Consider the following 16,944-nt stretch of genomic DNA (forward strand, 5'->3'; position numbering starts at 1 on the left):
TGTAGTGGAAATGTTTCTAGTATCAAAACAAAGCCTTTGGCACAGAGATCTGTTTGAGCGGGATCTAGGCATAACCCCTGATTTCAAACACTATCTTTTCGCAGAAAGCAGCACTCTGCTGGCTACCAAGCTAGTCATTACCCAGTTAACTAAGAAAAGATGCACTGAGATTTGCATAATTATAAAGAAGCAAAATAAATATAAGATGTTTAACTGAAAATCGGTCCCTGGCATCTTTCTCCTTTGGTTCATATGTGTTTTCTTTCCTTAAAGGTCCATCTGGAAATTAGGATTTCAAGTAAAACTGGATCTAATAATAAATGGGCTGGTTTTTACCTTTAAATTATATATCCCAAAACATCACTTTGCTGGAGATACTTACAGCAGCTCTCGATTAATTTGATAAGGGTTAGTTTGAAATAAGTATCCAGAATGTTTATTTCGTAATTTCCACTTGTATGCTACCTGCTGGTCAATGGTTACAATGTGGTTAACACAAGGAATAAGTTACTATTACAGGTGGGGAAACTGAGTCAGAAAAGCTACAGCCCAATTTTTCACACTTGGGTAACTAAAGTTAACAAGAGACACTGGTGGCAGAATGATGCTGTGGTTAAGGCTATACACTTTGCAACACAAGGTTTAGGTTCAGCAGGTTTACGTTTAGGTTCTAGCTGGCTTGGCTAGCGATTTCTTGCCTGACCTTAAACAAGTCACAATTTCTTTGTCTTTCAGTTTTCCTTTTGTGAAATGGTGCCATAAATACTTCTGCTGTTGTAAGTTCTCTGAGGCATGGACTGTCTCTGACTTGTGTTCAGCACCTAATCTTAGCTAGGGGTCTCTAAGTTCTAGGTTAATAAAAATCAGGGCTGCTGACAGAATTCCCTGCCCCCTAGGCAAGGTGGGGGGGGCCACCCCTCACCCCCAAAAAGGGTGGGGCCTTGGGCAGAAGGGGTGAGGCTGGGAATAGCTGTGGCATGACCTGTGCCACCCAGAGCTCCAGTGGTGATTTAAATGGCCCAGGGCTTAGGCTGCTGCCACAGTTACAACAGTAGCGCCCCGCACAGGGTTAGAACTGATATCCCTACCTTGGAAATGGAAGTTCCACGCACTAAGCATCCACAGATTGTCTGGTGTCTCTAGTGGGGATACCGTTCCTTCCCAAGAAGCCTTTTCAATCCGGTGCATCTTAAGGGTAAAAACCCTAGGTTTGTAATGTTTAAAGGTATTATGGGGCATCCATTTTGAAAACAAAATGAAAGATCAGTCCCATTACACTGGGTCTGACAGGCAAAGGTTTTCCCGCCTTTTTACAACAGAGAGGTAAACAAGTTCCAGTTAGAACCAGAATTACCTCAGAAGATCCTATGGGGTTTCCCTGTAGGGGCAGACCCCACAGGGTCTCCCTTGCAGGGGTTACCCACCATAGACAGCATAAAAGGCTGGCAGCCGAACAGCTCAGGGCTGCCCATCCTAGTGGCAGGTTGTGTGGGGTTTTCCTTTCAGGTCATCTAGTCTCAGACTAGACAGCCACAGCCATACTGAAGACTCCACAAATACCACCAGATAACTAGTAACCTTGCCAGTTACCTTCCACCTGAAGCGGGGAAGACATCGGGGGTTCTCCTCAGTGCTCCTCTCTCACAGCTCTCCAGGAGCCATGAGATATGAGGTCCTGAGCGACCATCTTGGGAACTTTCAAGAAGGTTTCTATAAACTTATTGTAATATTTACCTTATTATTTAGACTCAGCCAAAGGCTTATTTTGTTCAGTGGGTGCTGGGGACTGACTACTGTACAGGTTAAATTGTTCTTTTGTTTTTAAATTACTTTTGGTTACCCATTGAATTCCCTATTTTCTTAAATTTTCCCTAAATACATTTTCTATATGTTCAATTTACATACAGTGAATTGTCCTCTGATTAATTAAGGGAAAAGGGAGGGACACCACCAGATGATAGATGCTCACTGTCACAAAACTGCACAGAGGGTCTAGTGTTGTTAGGGGACCGCTTGCAGCATTATCTTTCTAAAATCATTTAGCTACCTAACATGCGGTAAGGTGCCTAATAGCTAGTAGAAAGGATTTTAGATCAGCCTCTCATAAGGGTTAATCACGGGCTCAGAACATATCTCAAGTAAGCTGCATTTCAGCTGTCAGGCAATTACTTGACGTATTACCCATGAGAGCAGTGGCTGTGGCTCATATACTTACCTGCTTGCTTGCTGAGAAGAGTAAACCATGGCTGGGCCCTATAGACAGAAGAAGGAACTACTGGGATGCTCTCCACAATGGTCCCTTGCTTCCTCCTTCTGGCATAAGGTGGGCAAGTCCAGGGGAGTAACATCACTGAGCTTCATGCTCCGCACCAGCACTGTGGCAAATTTTCTGACAGTTACATGGACTCCTTTGGAGTGCTCTGCGACTTCTCAGTGCATCCTGCTGTGCAGTTGCAGGCAGTGAGACTAGGGGTGCTGGCTGTAGGGTGGCAATTGAGGTGTGTGTGTGTGTGGCGGGGGGGGGGGGGATTTTTTCTGTAGTCTGCAAACTCCATAGGTATAAATGACTCTGTGAGATGTTCTAACAGTTCATAGTTTGCTTATCTCTGCTCATTTCTCTTAAAAAAAAAAAAAGACTAAATGTTTTAAATTTTAAAAATCATGTCACTAATGCTGTCAATTTCTAGGACTTTCCACAGTATCTGAGGAAAGTTTACATTTACAACACTACTACACCACTAGCACAGCTACATAGTGCTTCAGTGTAGACAAAAATTACTTATGCTGCTTGGGGGCTCAGTGTAGGTCAGTGGCTCTCCCAGTTCAGTTTCTGGATCACTAGTAGTTCGCAGACTGCACTTTGAGAACCACTGACCTTACAGGTGGTCCGTAGCTCAAGTTCACCCCCCCCTTATACTGCACACAGCGGGGAGCCCACGCTGCCGTTTGAGCCTCGCAGTTGCCAGGTGAGTGGAATGGGTGACATGGAGCCGAGTGAGGGCCCTGCACTGAGATGCTGCAGATGGCCAAGGAGGTCTTTCGCGGTGGCAACTTTGAACTGGCGGATGAGATCTACAGCTCGCAGCTGGCCGAGCTGCTGCAGCCTGAACGGGGCCTCTACCTGAATCAGGGGAATACACTGGCCTGCGCCGGCTGCATGGCTGAGGCCCTGGAGGTCTACAGCGCCTCCACCCAGCTGGCTCACCTGCAGCCCAAGGACCTGCAGGAGCTGGCCAAGAGCCTGGAGCGCTGCCTGTGTGAGAAGGCACTGTGCTGCCACCCTGGCCTGTCAGTAGCCCCGAGGGGGCGGGTGAGGCACTAGGTGACCCCGCCTGTTGCTTCCCACTGGCCCTGCTCAGCTGCCTGCTGTGCCAGCGACTGCTGTGCAAGCCAGTGACACTGCATTGCGGCCACACTCACTGTCACGACAGACGCATCCGGCCCCACCAGCCCACAGATCAACATGGTACTGGGCAGCCTGCTGAAGAAGTGGCTGAAGGGGGAGAGCCAGGCGCGGCGGCTCCGTGCTGAGGGCGACAAGTAGGAGCTGCTGGCTGTGCTGGAGAAATACAACCAGGCGCTGGAGACTGCTTCCTGCAAATGTTCATTAATAGCACAATGAGCAGAACTGTGGATAACTTTGAAAAACTACCAGCAAGCTCTCCATGATGCACATATGCTCTGCCAACACAAACCCCTCTGGCCCAAGAGTCATTATGTGAAAGCATATGCTCTTCCTGCATTGGGAAAGACTGAGAAAGTTGGAGCTGCTTGCTCTGCCTTGGTCCATGAGCCAGATCTGGAGGGGAAGGTCAGGGCTTTCTTCACTTCTCCGCTCCCCACACACATTCTCTGAGCGGGAAGCCAGAGCTGGTGCTCCAACCTTGCAGCTGCGTGGCAACTGCAAGGCTGCAGCAGCAACATGGGCTCCCCGCAGTGTGGGGAAGAAGAGGGAGACTGAGCTCTCCCTCTCCCCACTCCACTGGGGGAATGACAGCAGTTACGTGAAGTCCCCGCTGCTCCCTTTGGCCTGCCAACAGGAGTGGCAGGGGCAGTGCTTAGGAGCAACAAGGGTGCAAAGCCAGGTAAGCATACCCCCTCATGCCCATACCTCTGCATCCCAATCCCCCTCACTCATTCCCTGTCCTCCCCACCAAGATCCTGCACTCTCACCTTGCTCCTGTACCCTCCTCTTGGCCAGACACCCTACTCCCATCTTGCTTCTGCACCCTACCTCCCACCCAGACCTTGCACACTCACCTCCTCCTGCACTCCACTTCCTGCCCAGATCCTGCACCCTAATCCCTATCGTACTCGCTGACAGTCAGTTTTTTTGAAAGGAATCCCGCTGTCACTAATCTTCATTATTAAAAGATACATGGAGATATTTAGAGGGGCTGACAGCCTAGCTGGACTCCTAGGCAAGATAGGTGGGGGAGGAGCTTCAGATGGAAGGTGAGGGGCTGGGGGTAGCTGTCACTCAGTGCTACCTGGATTTTGTTGTTCCCCTCCCAGACCTCAGTGCTGCCTGAAGCGTGCCGCGATTTAAAGGCCATTTAAAGGGTTCAAGGCCCTAGCCACCGCTGTTGTCCTGGGCCCTTTTGAAAATCACCAGTCACTCCTTGGGCTCCCCTCTCTGCTGTCAGTGGGCCTGGAGATAATACAATCCCAATTAACTCTTTGTTAATCTAAGTTTGGATCCCAGGTGTAGCTTGGGTGCCTCCAGTGCAGGTGTCAAAGCTCACTTAACTACATCTCTTGAGGTAATTGAACTGCAGGATACCCACAGGATACCATAGTGGAATTTATGTTGTTTCCACATAATGTGCAAAAGCTAGACACCTAATGCCATTCACACTGCTTCCACCAACACAGAAGACATTTACACTTTAACCAAAGCATCTGTTCACTGCAGAAGATACCATGCCACCAACTTTTGGTGGCTACTTGCATAAAATCAGTTTCACAGCAGGTAACGTAAGATAAGAGGCTCCTGGCTCCACTTTCTACCACATCTATGAATCACAAGCCTCTCTCTCACTTCCCCCAGATCTGAAACAAAGGAATCATTCAACAAATGCCAAAGTACAACAGGATAAAAACGAAAAAGTCATCATCTTTCCCTGCGCTTCCCTTTGGGTGTTTGAAAGGGATACACTCAGCATGCAAAAAAACCTGCTGACTTCACACTCCATTAGAGAATGTGATTTGAAACCAACAAAAATAATTGTCACTGTGTTTAGCCAGAGTCAATAAAAGCACTAAGGGCCTGGCAGTGTCAACCCAAGAAGAAAATAAATTGCCAGCTCATGAGCACTCGCTACAATGCATCCTGAAAAGACGTTTTCTTTGCTCTTTCCTCAGAAAAAAAAGAAAGGGGTTGTAATGCAGAGTTCCCAGTGACATATTTCATGTGTGTCAATATTGTTTTAACAGGGAGCTTTAAACTCGGGGAGCTTGAATCATGGCCAAGGCTTGCACGGATTGCATAGTTCGCTCATATAGTAAATCTACAGTCAAATGTTTATCTATTGGGATATACACAAAAGTTTCAGAAGAAAAATTGGTATGCAGCCTTCATTTTCCATACCAGCTAGAGATTTCAGGTGCCCAGCTTGCTTTTCAGAGAGATGCAGTGCTCAGGACCATATTAAAACAAGGCTTTCTTAAGACATCTCAGCTTGAACCCCTCAAAAATGGAGGCATCCAGAATCACTCATCACATTTTTTAAACTATGGGACAAAATACAGGTATAATAACTTCTCAGGGAAATAGTACTGCAAATCGAAAGATAAGTAGAAATGATCTTTTACTGTGTGTTTTAATAAAATCAGCTGAATACAAAGATGAAAAAGGAGCAATATGCCACAGGTGTTTCAGGATGGGGACCCACAAAATGGAGGCACCCAACATTTTATGCTGACATTTGAAAATTTTGACCTCTGTTGCATTGTCAGTTCAAGTGTTGAGGGCACGGTGGGTTCCCCCTACAGATTTGTATTTGCTGTGTAAAGCACATATCATGTTCTTGGGCACTGAATACAAAATAAATAATAATGGCATGGTGCCTCTCCAGAGCTGTGGAATAGGACCTTCTGTTTCTGGATCTCCCCTCCACATGTAAAGAGCATTCAGGCACCCTTATGGTGACATCCCGACTCCTATCACTTCCTCTCCACCCTTTTCCTGGTTACTCTGTATGCAGGGATTCTCATGTGCGAAGTGGGGATTCATAAGAACAGCCATACTGGGTCAGACCAAAGGTCCGTCAAGCCCAGTGTCCTCTCTGATGACAGTGGCCAATGCCAGATGCCGGGAACACAACAGGTAATCACCATGTGATCTCTCTCCTGTCATCCATTTCCAGACAAACAGAGGCTAGGGACACCATTTCTACCCATCCTGGCTAATAGCCATCGATGGACCTACCCTCCAAGGATCTATCTAACTCTTTTTTAACCCTGTTAAAGTCCTACTTTTCCCAACATCCTCTGGCAAGGCGTTCCACAGGTTGACTATGCGGCGAGTGAAGAAAACCTTCCTTTTGTTTGTTTTTAACCTGCTGCCTATTAATTTCATTTGGTGATCCCTAGTTCTTATATTGTGGGAATAAGTAACTTTTTCTTATTACTTTTTCCAAACCAGTCATAATTTTATAAACTTCTATCATATCCAACCGTAGTCTCCTCTTTTCTAAGATAAAAAGTCGAAATTTTTTTAATTTCTCTTCATAAGGGCCCCATTCCAAACCCCTAATAATTTTTGTTGCCATTTTCTGAACCTTTTTCAATGCCAATATATCTTTTCTTCAGATGAGGTGACCACATTTGTATGCATCATTCAGGATGTGAGCGTACCATGGTTTTATATAGAGGCAATAAGATATTCTCTGTCTTATTCTCTATCCCTTTTTTAATGATTCCTAACATTCTGTTGATTTTTTTGATTGCTGCTGCACATTGAGTGGATGTTTTCAGAGAACTATCCACAATGAGTACAGACAGGATAACACAGCATTCTCTCCTTCAGCCTTAGATGATCATACAACTCCATTTTCCCATGCTTCTCCCATACTAGATACAAAAGATTACCTATTGCAGCTGTTCTCTTGGGTCTCAGGTGACTTAGTCCAGTCCAGAAGCCTGGGGCCTTTGTATGGATGACGCTAACCTCCTGCAGATCTTGGGGGTCATCATGGACCAACCCTGATGCCTTCTCTGCGTGGGGAAGAAATTTCTGCATGACCCTCCCATTGAGAAGGGCACTGAAGCATGTAATAGTGTTATTACTTTATGTGAACAAATTAAGCTCTTAGGCTAGGTTAAATCCAGTGTGTGCAATGCCAGAGCCACAGTAGAACTAAGTGGAAGGCCTTTGGAGGTTGAAATTCAGCCCAAGGCAGCAGAGGTTGATATAAGAGGCCCACAATTGTTCTTCAGTGGCAGTGCGGAAAGCACAGGGAGCATCTTCAAACACCAAGAGCACTGGCTAGGGGGCAAAGATATGCACACTTAATATCATCTTATGGTGGCCTCCCTGGCAAGGGAGCCCCAGATAGGTGCCAAAATTTGGCTCGCTCTGGTGGTATTCCCAACAACAGCTGTTGGAGGAAATCCCACGTTTCCTCTGCAGGGAGTAAATCACTTATGGTGTCTGAGTGGGACAGGGACGTACAAGTTCACAGGTGAATCCGCCCATACAATGAGAGAGAGGCCAAGCCAAGCACCATAATATTCTTCTTTTATGCAATGCTTCAGCCATTCATCCAGAAAGAGGTATATTCACTGCAAGTCCTGCTGGGTGGAATGGCAAAGAAAAAAAGATTTTTAAGAAGAACAGAACAAGAGCAAAGGGCTCCCACAAGCACACAGCTGCCAGGGGCTGAGAAATCCCAACTGCTACAAGCAAGGCCTCAGACCACAGTTTTTTAACTATATGTGACAGCTAAGTGTTCAGGCATGTGAGGAATTCTAAGATAAATGAAAAGGGCCCAGGGAGGGATCAGCTGGGATAAAGAGGCTGAGATAAGGAGAAGGACCTGCTTAATCTTGTTTTGATCTTTGTTTGTTTATCCTAGACTGTCAGCAGCACTAGCACAATCGCATAGGCAGTCATGTAGAATCCAGCACGTACTAGGTGCCTTACAACATGACAATAACAGTTCTGCCTTGTGCATCCAGGCTCCCAGCCCCTTGGTAAACAGAGTCTTCTTGTTTGTCAACACGCAGGAATTTGTGACCCCCTTTACTTTCTAGTTCTCATCAGCTGGGCAAGGCTCTGGACATTGTTGTGTCTCCCTCCTCTTGATAATGAGTGTTGCTTATCTCTAGCACCTCAGGGCTTTACAGCTTCCAAACAGTCTGGGCCAAAGATTAATGGGTTGATTCTGTGAGTAATGCAGGGTGTTATCCATTTTACTATAGTGGGTCTATAAGTCATGCTTCCCAAAGAAACACACGCTGCAATTCCCTTCCAAGCAATTTCTAGCCTATGTCTAATATTCCGGTTCAGCTTTTATGGAGTAAAAGAAATGCCTTGCCCTTGTAGGAGCACCTTCCACGGGGGTTCCAAAGCAATGTATAGACAATTAGAGTTGGTGTCCATGAATCCTCTTGGAAACCAAGGGAGATAACTCAGGGCAGAATTTTATCCTAATTCATTGTCTCTCAACCTCCCTGTTCTGTTAGGTGTCCACTTGTGTTCTGATTTACAGTCCCTTCTAAAGAGGCCATGGAAGTGCAACTCAGCAGAGAGTTTGGCTCTAACACAGCTACCTCTGGGAGTTAGTTTCGCCACCTTGTTTGTACAAAGCAAATTCACTGTGTATCCTTCTTCCTGATGCTGGCAGGAAAATGTTCATGGAATTGTAGCAAGGTGTGCAGGACCATATTCTCAGTTACACTGTGTTTCCTGTACACAACTGGGTGCAAAAGGGCCAAGAGGCATACAGTGACCCAGTTTACCCCATCTTAGGTAGGGCTGCTAGACACTGAAAGTCCCTTCCAAACAATTACTACTCTATGCCTAATTTTCTCATTCAACTTTTATGCCATAGAAGAAATACCTTGCACTTACAGAAGCACCTGGAAGCTGCCAGCATGTCAGGCTCTTAGATGCAGGGATGGCTATGGATCTAGGGTGCCTATTCGGACTCCAGGCCAATGACCTGGAGGGCTGGCAACCCTGACAGGGTCTCTGTATGGTGTCCCTGCCCCCAGTGCCCACTCTACAGCTTCCACAGCTCTGGTACCCTAGCCAATCAGAGTTGTGGGGTGGTGGCTGAGGGCATGTGCAGAGCCCCTAACCCTTCCACCTAGGAGCCAGACATGGCAGCCACTTGCAGGAGACACATGAAGCCTGGACAGGCAGGGAGCCTGCCTTTGTCCTGCTGTGCTGCCAATTGGGAGTTGCCTGGCTGGAGTCCATACCCCCTCTTATCCCTCCAACTCCTTGCCCCAGCCCTGATTCTCTTCCCAGAGCTAAACTCCCTCCTAAAACCTTCACTCCAACCCCTTGCCCTAGTTTTGAGCCCCCTCTTGCATCCAAACCCCTCATCCCTGGCCCCACACCTAAGCCTGCAGCCTTAGTCAGAGCCCTCCTCACTCATTCTGCACCTCAACTTCCTGCCCTAGCCTGGTGAAAGAAAGACTGGATGGGGAATAACGAGTAACGGAAGAAGGGGGGAGCAAGGGGAAATGGAGTAAGTGGGGGGCAAAGAGAAGGAGTGGGGCAGATAGAGGCGGGATCTCAGAGAAGAGGTGGGCTTGGGCAAGGTTTTTTTTTTTTTTTTTTTTTTTTTTTTAGTGGAAACCCTAATCTAAGGTCCTGGATGGGTTTTGTGAAATCTCATGTACTGAGACTCCAAATGAGTGGTTGCTCTACAAAGAGTATCATGCAGCCTATCCTCAGAATGCTGCCTTTGCTGTTCCTAGATCCCACTGCTTGCTGAATAATTCAAGTGAGGCTAATTCAAGTGAGGCTATTTTAACATATCACCACTTTGATCTTCAGCAGGATTTCTCTGCCAAAAGTGTAAAATTCCCTTTTTTCCCCTTTGCAAGCATTTGATCATTTCTATGAATGGTTGCAAGAGGTAAAATGGTTTTTCATTATCCTAAATATCCACATTTCCTACTGCAAGCCAGTGGTCATTTCAACAGAGAGGAAAATAATAATCATAGTAATTTGCTGCACTTTTAGGACCTAACTTTCACTAGGTCTTCTTAAATTAAGCCTAGTAGAGATTGATAGATTCTAGGCACAGAAGGAACCATCACACTCCTCTAGTCTGACCCCATTCATAACATAGGCCAAAGAACACCCCCCAAATAACTCTTATCTCGCTTTAAAAATGGGCAGGGATGGAGAATCCACCACAACCCTCAGTAAGTTGTTCCAAGGGTTAATTACTCTCTATATTAAATTCAGACTTGGAATAGGTTGTATATTATAAATCTTGCTTCAACTTTAAGCTATTGAATCTTATTGCCTCTTTCTCTGCTAAAGAGCCCATTATTTAATATTTGTTCCCTGTGTAGATGTTTATACACTGTAATCAAGTCACCGCTTAGTCTCTTTGTTAAGCGAAATAGATTGAGCTCCTTGAGACTATCACAGTAAGACACGCTGTGACATTTGCATCTGAATTCAGATTCAGAACCAAAACTGTGGGTGTGTTCTGCTCCAGGTTATATATTGAAATGCTGTTCTTGCTGGCAGAAATCAGAAATGTGAGCTGGGTGCATGCCCCACCCACCCTGAAGTGAACACATTGGGAAGTTTTAGGTGAAAGTTTCTGTTGGTCTCATTCCATCCCAACTGTTTTGCACATTTTGTCATGATCTAACCCAGGCCTGCACAACTCGGAAAGCGGTGAGGGCCATATTGGTCCAAAGAAAACAGCTGCAGGCTGCAAGTAGGGATGCTCTCCCAAAAAATACTGAACATGCGGGCTAAAAATTTTTGTTGAGAAGAAAAAACACCCACGCGTGTCTTCACTTGGCCCCCTGGCATTGTCTCTCCTGCACCCTGCCCCTTGATGTCTTCCCCTTTCTTCTGAACTGCCCCTCTCCCCTACCTGGCACAAGACCCTTCCCCTTCACCTCTCCTACCTGGCTTCTGCCTTCCAGGGGCTGCCGGAGCCTTTTTGAATCCAGTGGTTGCCAGCCATGATGCCATGTCATGCCAGCATCCTGGTGTCTGCCAGTGTCCCGCCCTCTGGCTTGTGCCCTGCCTCCTCACGCCAGAGCTGCATGCAGGCAGCCTGGCAGCGAGAATCACCGCACTTCCCTCTCCCTGGCGACACTCCGCTCCTCCGCCTGGCCGGTGGATCAGATGGTGCTCTGCCGCCCATAGTTGGCACAGGCCGCACAGTGAGCCCCTGCAGGCTGCATGCGTCCCTCGGGCCGTATGTTGTGCAGGCCTGATCTAACCATAACTCCTGTATTCATAAAGCACTCATCACCCTAGCAGCTAGTTCATTTACAGTGTTTAACATACAAAGTGAGAGTGGGGGAGAGTAAGCAGGAGGGAGGGGGATGGAGTAATTAGGGGGAGCTTAAAGAAGGAGGGGCAGGGATGGGGCCCTGGAGCCGGTTCACTTCCCACCTCAATGGCCCTGATTTTGGATGCTGTGTTCATTCTCCTTCTTTCAGTTCAGTCCTTGGCTATTATTTGTGAGGGTGTTGTTCACTGTTGTTAGCATCTCTTCTTGGTAGGTTTGGCTATACTCTTTGGAGCTGTCAGTGAGTTCTACTGAAGACAACAGGTACAACGTGGGCAGCGCAGACTGAAGCACTGAGCCATTCAGGAATGCACATCATCATCTCTAGAGTGGGGAGTGGAGAGGGAGGGCAGGGCTATTACCAGAGGCTTCTCCAGGCTTTCTAAAAGCCTGTGTTAGGGTATGTCTACACTACGACGTTAATTCGAACTAACTTAGTTCGATCCAGACTAAAAAACTAGTACGAATTAGCGTTTTGCTAATTCGAACTAGCATGTCCACATTAAGTGGACCCTGAACCGGGCTTAAGGATGGCCGGAAGCAGTGCCGGCAGGGCATCAGAGAAGAACGTACAGCGTGGAGATGCTTTCTCAGGCTAGCCGAGGGCTGTGCTTAAAGGGTCCCGACCCCCACCCTGGACAGACAGTTCTCAGGGGTGCCCCGCTTGCAAAGCAGTCCTGGCTTGGATTGCCCGGACTACCCACACTGGGCATATCACACCACTCGGCCATCAGCCCGACTGCACTTGCCGCAGGCTGCCATCTGGGGAGAGGGAGCACCAGGGAAACCTGGGGAGGGCTAGCCTCCCACTAGTTCGAATTAAGGGGCTACACACCCCTTAATTCGAACTAGCTAGTTTGAACTAGGCTTAATCTTCGTAAAATGAGGTTTTCCTAGTTCGAACTAAGCGCTCCGTTAGTTCGAATTAAATTCGAACTAACGGAGCGCTAGTGTAGCACCTATGAAAGTTAGTTCGAACTAACGTCCATTAGTTCGAACTAACTTTGTAGTGTAGACATACCCTTAGATAGTGTTGGGACAGTTCATGTTTTCACAGAAAATCACCATCTTCTCACATTGCTTAATCTAAATTAGTCCTGCACCCATTACGTAGGGCCATTGAGAGTTCAGCTGATCAATTACATACTCAGGTGGAGTAACAGCGCAAGGAATGTAGAGTATGCAGTTGCCCTGGCATTGGATGTGCATAATGTGACTCCAAGGGTATGTCTACACTACAGCACTAATTCGAACTAACTTAATTCGAATTAGTTAATTCGAACTAGTGCATTGAGACCTAAAAACTAGTTCGAATTAGCATTTTGCTAATTCGAACTAGCATGTCCACATTGAGTGGACCCTGAACCGGGGTTAAGGATGGCCGGAAGCAGTGCCGGCAGGGCATCAGATTAGGACTTAAAGCATGGAGCTGTGTCTCAGGCTAGACCAGGGCTGTGCTTAAAGGGACCCTACCCCCACCCCAGACAGACAGTTCTCAGGGGTTCCCCGCTCGCTTGTCTAACTCGATGAGGGACAGCAAAGAAATCCAGGCTTGGAGTGCCCTGAATGCCCACACTCGGCACATCACAGGACTCGGCCATCAGCCCGGCTGCACTTGCCGCAGGCTGCCATCCGGGGGGGGGGGTCAATCGGGGGGCTTCACCCCGAGGAGCCCGCAGAGCCACCCCAGTCCTCCCCATCGCGGGCTCGTACCCCATTCCTCCCTCACTTCCTTCCACTTACCCCTCCCTAACCCCCCTTCCTGATGTACAAAATAAAGGACACGTGTGTTCAAAAATAGAAACTCTCTTTATTGAACAAAACTCGGGGAAACTGGGAAAAGGAGGTGGGAGAGGGAAAGAGAGAGGTTGGGAGAGGGGAGGGCAACTAAACTGATCAGGGGTTTGGAACAGGTCCCATATGAAGAGAGGCTAAAGAGAGTGGGACTTCTTAGCTTAGAAAAGAGGAGACCAAGGGGGGATATGATAGAGGTCTATAAAAGCATGAATGGTGTGGAGAGGGTGCATAAAGAAAAGTTCTTCATTAGTTTCCATAATAGAAGGACTAGAGGACACCAAATGAAATGAATGGGTAGCAGGCTTCAAACTAATAACAGAAAGTTCTTCTTCACAAAGCAAATAATCAACCTGTGGAACTCCTTGCTGCAGGAGGCTGTGAAGGCTAGAACTAGAACAGAGTTTAAAGAGAAGTTAGATAAAGTCATGGAGGTTGGGTCCATGAAGTGCTATTAGCCAGGGGGTAGAAATGGAGTCCCTGCCCGAAGTTTGTGGAAGGCTGGAGAGGGATGGCATGAGACAAATGGCTTGGTCATTGTTTTGGTCCATCCCCTCCAGGATCTCTACTGTCGGCACACAGGCTACTGGGCTAGATGGACCTTTGGTCTGACCCAGTACGGCCATTCTAAGCTCAGGGCTCAGGGTCGGGGGTCTCACTGGACCACCCTGATTTTCATGCAAACCTGCTCCTGGGTGGCCAGGCTGGCAGCTCTCCTGCCCTAGACAGCCACTTTCCTGTGCCTAGTGCGGAGGTCGTGGATGAGGTCCACGATCTCCGCACTAGAGCAGGTGGGCGCCCGCCTCTTGCGGACCTGGGCAGGGGTCCAGGAGCCGCCAGCCTGGTCCCGGGAAGAGATGGAGGGCTGGGTGGCAGCAGATGGCTGGTTCGTGCCATGCCAGGTGCAGGGTCTGCTGGCTGGGTGCTGGCAGGCTTGCACCTGGCACGGGCACCGTAGCCAGACTGTGCCCCTTTAAGGGCTCCGGAGCCGGGAGAGGGGCAGACGAGTTTCCCTGGTGGTGCCCAGAGTGGCCACCAGGGAAAGCTGGGGAGGGCTAGCCTCCCACTAGTTCGAATTAAGTGGCTACACAGCCCTTAATTCGAACTACTTAATTTGAACTAGGCGTTAGTCCTCGTAGAATGAAATTTACCTAGTTTGAATGAAGCGCTCCGCTAGTTCGAATTAAGTTCAAACTAGCGGTTTGCCTGTGTAACACCTATCAAAGTTAATTCAAACTAATGTCTGTTAGTTCGAATTAACTTTGTAGTGTAGACATACCCCAAGTGAGTAGTTGCTCCAGGCCTCACTGCAGGACTTCGTGCCGCTGCAGTTTTGCGCAAGGCTCTGAGGGCATAAATGGAGTTTTCACAGTGTTAATCAACTGAAATCAGAGTTATGCAAGCCAGCAGCATGCCTGGAAATCAGGCCCCGCAAGTCTCAGTTTGGCCAGCTAGAAACTGAGGTCCCTAAAACTAGGGGAAAGTGGTGAAAAGTCAAACTTTAGCTGACGTGCCTGAAATTTCCCACCTCTAGGTTCGGGCTAAAAACACTTCTTATTCTCCCATGAGTGTTTTGTGGATGAATTTCGTAGTGTTTGGTAAAGCACTCAGCTCCTCGGATAAGAAGGATGCTGTGGAAATGCAAAGCGCTGTTATTTTAGCATTTGGGCTTTGAGAGACAAAGCTCTGGGCTATTCAGAGATTTCCCATTACCTTCTGCCTGACAATCTGTCTACTTTGGGGTTTTTCAACACCGTAGCAGCCTAAATGCGTTCTGCCTCAATGGCATGTTCCTTTCAGTCATTGTAGTTAATCCATGTCTCTGATATGCAGCAGCTAGGTCAACAGAGGAACTCTCCCATTGAGCTACACTGAGAATTAGGGGCCAGCCTTACCATTCAGGGCACAAAAATGTTCATATTCCCAAGCCCTGTAGACAGGCTGATATAATTATAGTCCAAGCTTCAGTCTAGTGGATCCACACTAGTATAAAATGGGTCCAGTCTTGGCATAGCTCAGTGATTTTCAAACTTTTTTTCTCATGACCCAGTTGAAGAAAATTGTTGATGCCCATGACCCAACAGAATTTGACTAAAGTGTGAGGTCTGGGATGGAACTGAGAGTTTTGGTCTATCGGGGGAGGCTCTGAGTCAGGGCCGGGGCAGGAGGAGCTTACCTCAAGAGGATCCCGGTCAGTAGTGCAGCGGGGGTGCTAAGGCAGGCTTCCTGCCTCTCCTGGCACTGCAGATCATGCTGCTCCCCAAAAGCAACCAGGAACAGGTTCCCAGCCAATGGGCAGTACTCAGGGCAGGGGCAGTGTGCGGAGCTCTGTGCATTTTTCCCCACCTCCAAGGAGCCAGGCCTACCGTCGGCCACTTCTTAGGTGTAGCCCAGTCTATGGTTCCAGGCTGGGCAGGAAGCCTGCCTTAGCACCCCCACTGATCACCTGGCAGCAATGAGACCTAGTGCCTGATATTCCATGACCCAGTGGTGGGTTATGATCCCTAGTCTGAAATCCACTTGCATATCTGGGGGCTTCACTGGGATAGTAGCACCAGTGCACAAATCCTTAACCTAAGCTTGAGTTGGACTGTTTCAGTGTAAGACAGCAGTTGCCACTCTATTTAAGTGCTCGCTGATACTTAACTTGTAAGCTGTTTGGGGGCAGAGCCTGTCTTTGTTCTGTGTTTGTACAGCACGTAGCAGAATGAGGTCCTGGCCCATGACTAGGGCTCTTAGGCAGCACTGCAATACAGATAAATCATATTGTCCACAAACAGAGACAATCACCTACAGGATCTTTACAGAGCATTCCTAAAACTGAAATACCCACCTGGAGAAGTGAAAAAACAAATTGACAGAGCCAAAAAAGTACCCAGACATGAACTGCTTCAAGACAGACCCAAAAGAGAAAATAACAGAACTCCTTTTGTTGTTACCTACAGTCCACAACTCAGACACCTCCAACGTATTATACACAACCTACAACCCATCTTGGAAAATGATCCCTCACTCTCAGAGGCCTTGGGAGAAAAACCTATTCTTGCCTACAGACAACCCTCTAACCTGAAACGTATTCTTTTTGGTAACCATGTCACACAACCACATCATAAGCCCCCAGGAACACAGCCATGCAACCAAAAGAGATACCAACTCTGCCCACATATCTATACTGGCGAATTCATCACTGGAGCAAACAACATAAGCCACAAAATCAAAAGGTCATTTGACTGCACATCCAGTAATCTGATAGATGCCATCAAATGCCAGCAGTGCCCCACTGCTGTATATATTGGAAAAACTAGACTGTCTCTGTTAGAAAGAATTAATGGACACAAATCAGATATAAATAAAGGAAACATACAGAAACCTATTGGTGAACATTTTAACTTTCCCAATCATACTATGACACAGTGATCCACAACGCAGTGCTTGTGGGTACCATGGCGGCCACCAGGGGATTTATGTGCGCCTGCACATAAACATCTGGGCTGGCCCCGCCCCCAGCGCGCGGCACATGTGTGGTGCTGGCCCCAGGCGCGTGGTGCATGGGCGGCCCCTGCCCCGGGCCCGTGGCACATGCTCAGTGCCCCATGAAAGCTCATGATACCATCTCAATTTATTGTTAGTCTATAAAGTGCTACCA

General features: G+C 47.7%; 1 long non-coding RNA gene across 2 annotated transcripts in view; it reads left to right on the forward strand.

The window, feature by feature from the left end:
• The first annotated feature begins 1,429 nt into the window (after window positions 1-1,429).
• LOC112547699 (uncharacterized) overlaps window positions 1,430-16,944 on the forward strand; it is a 149,584-nt gene continuing 134,069 nt past the window's right edge. For both annotated transcript variants that reach the window (XR_012903916.1, XR_012903915.1), the window contains exon 1: window positions 1,430-1,706. This is a non-coding gene — a long non-coding RNA (uncharacterized LOC112547699). The remainder of the gene's footprint in view (window positions 1,707-16,944) is intronic.

Source organism: Pelodiscus sinensis, chromosome 5 (genome assembly GCF_049634645.1).
Source record: "Pelodiscus sinensis isolate JC-2024 chromosome 5, ASM4963464v1, whole genome shotgun sequence".
Lineage (NCBI taxonomy): Eukaryota > Metazoa > Chordata > Testudines > Trionychidae > Pelodiscus > Pelodiscus sinensis.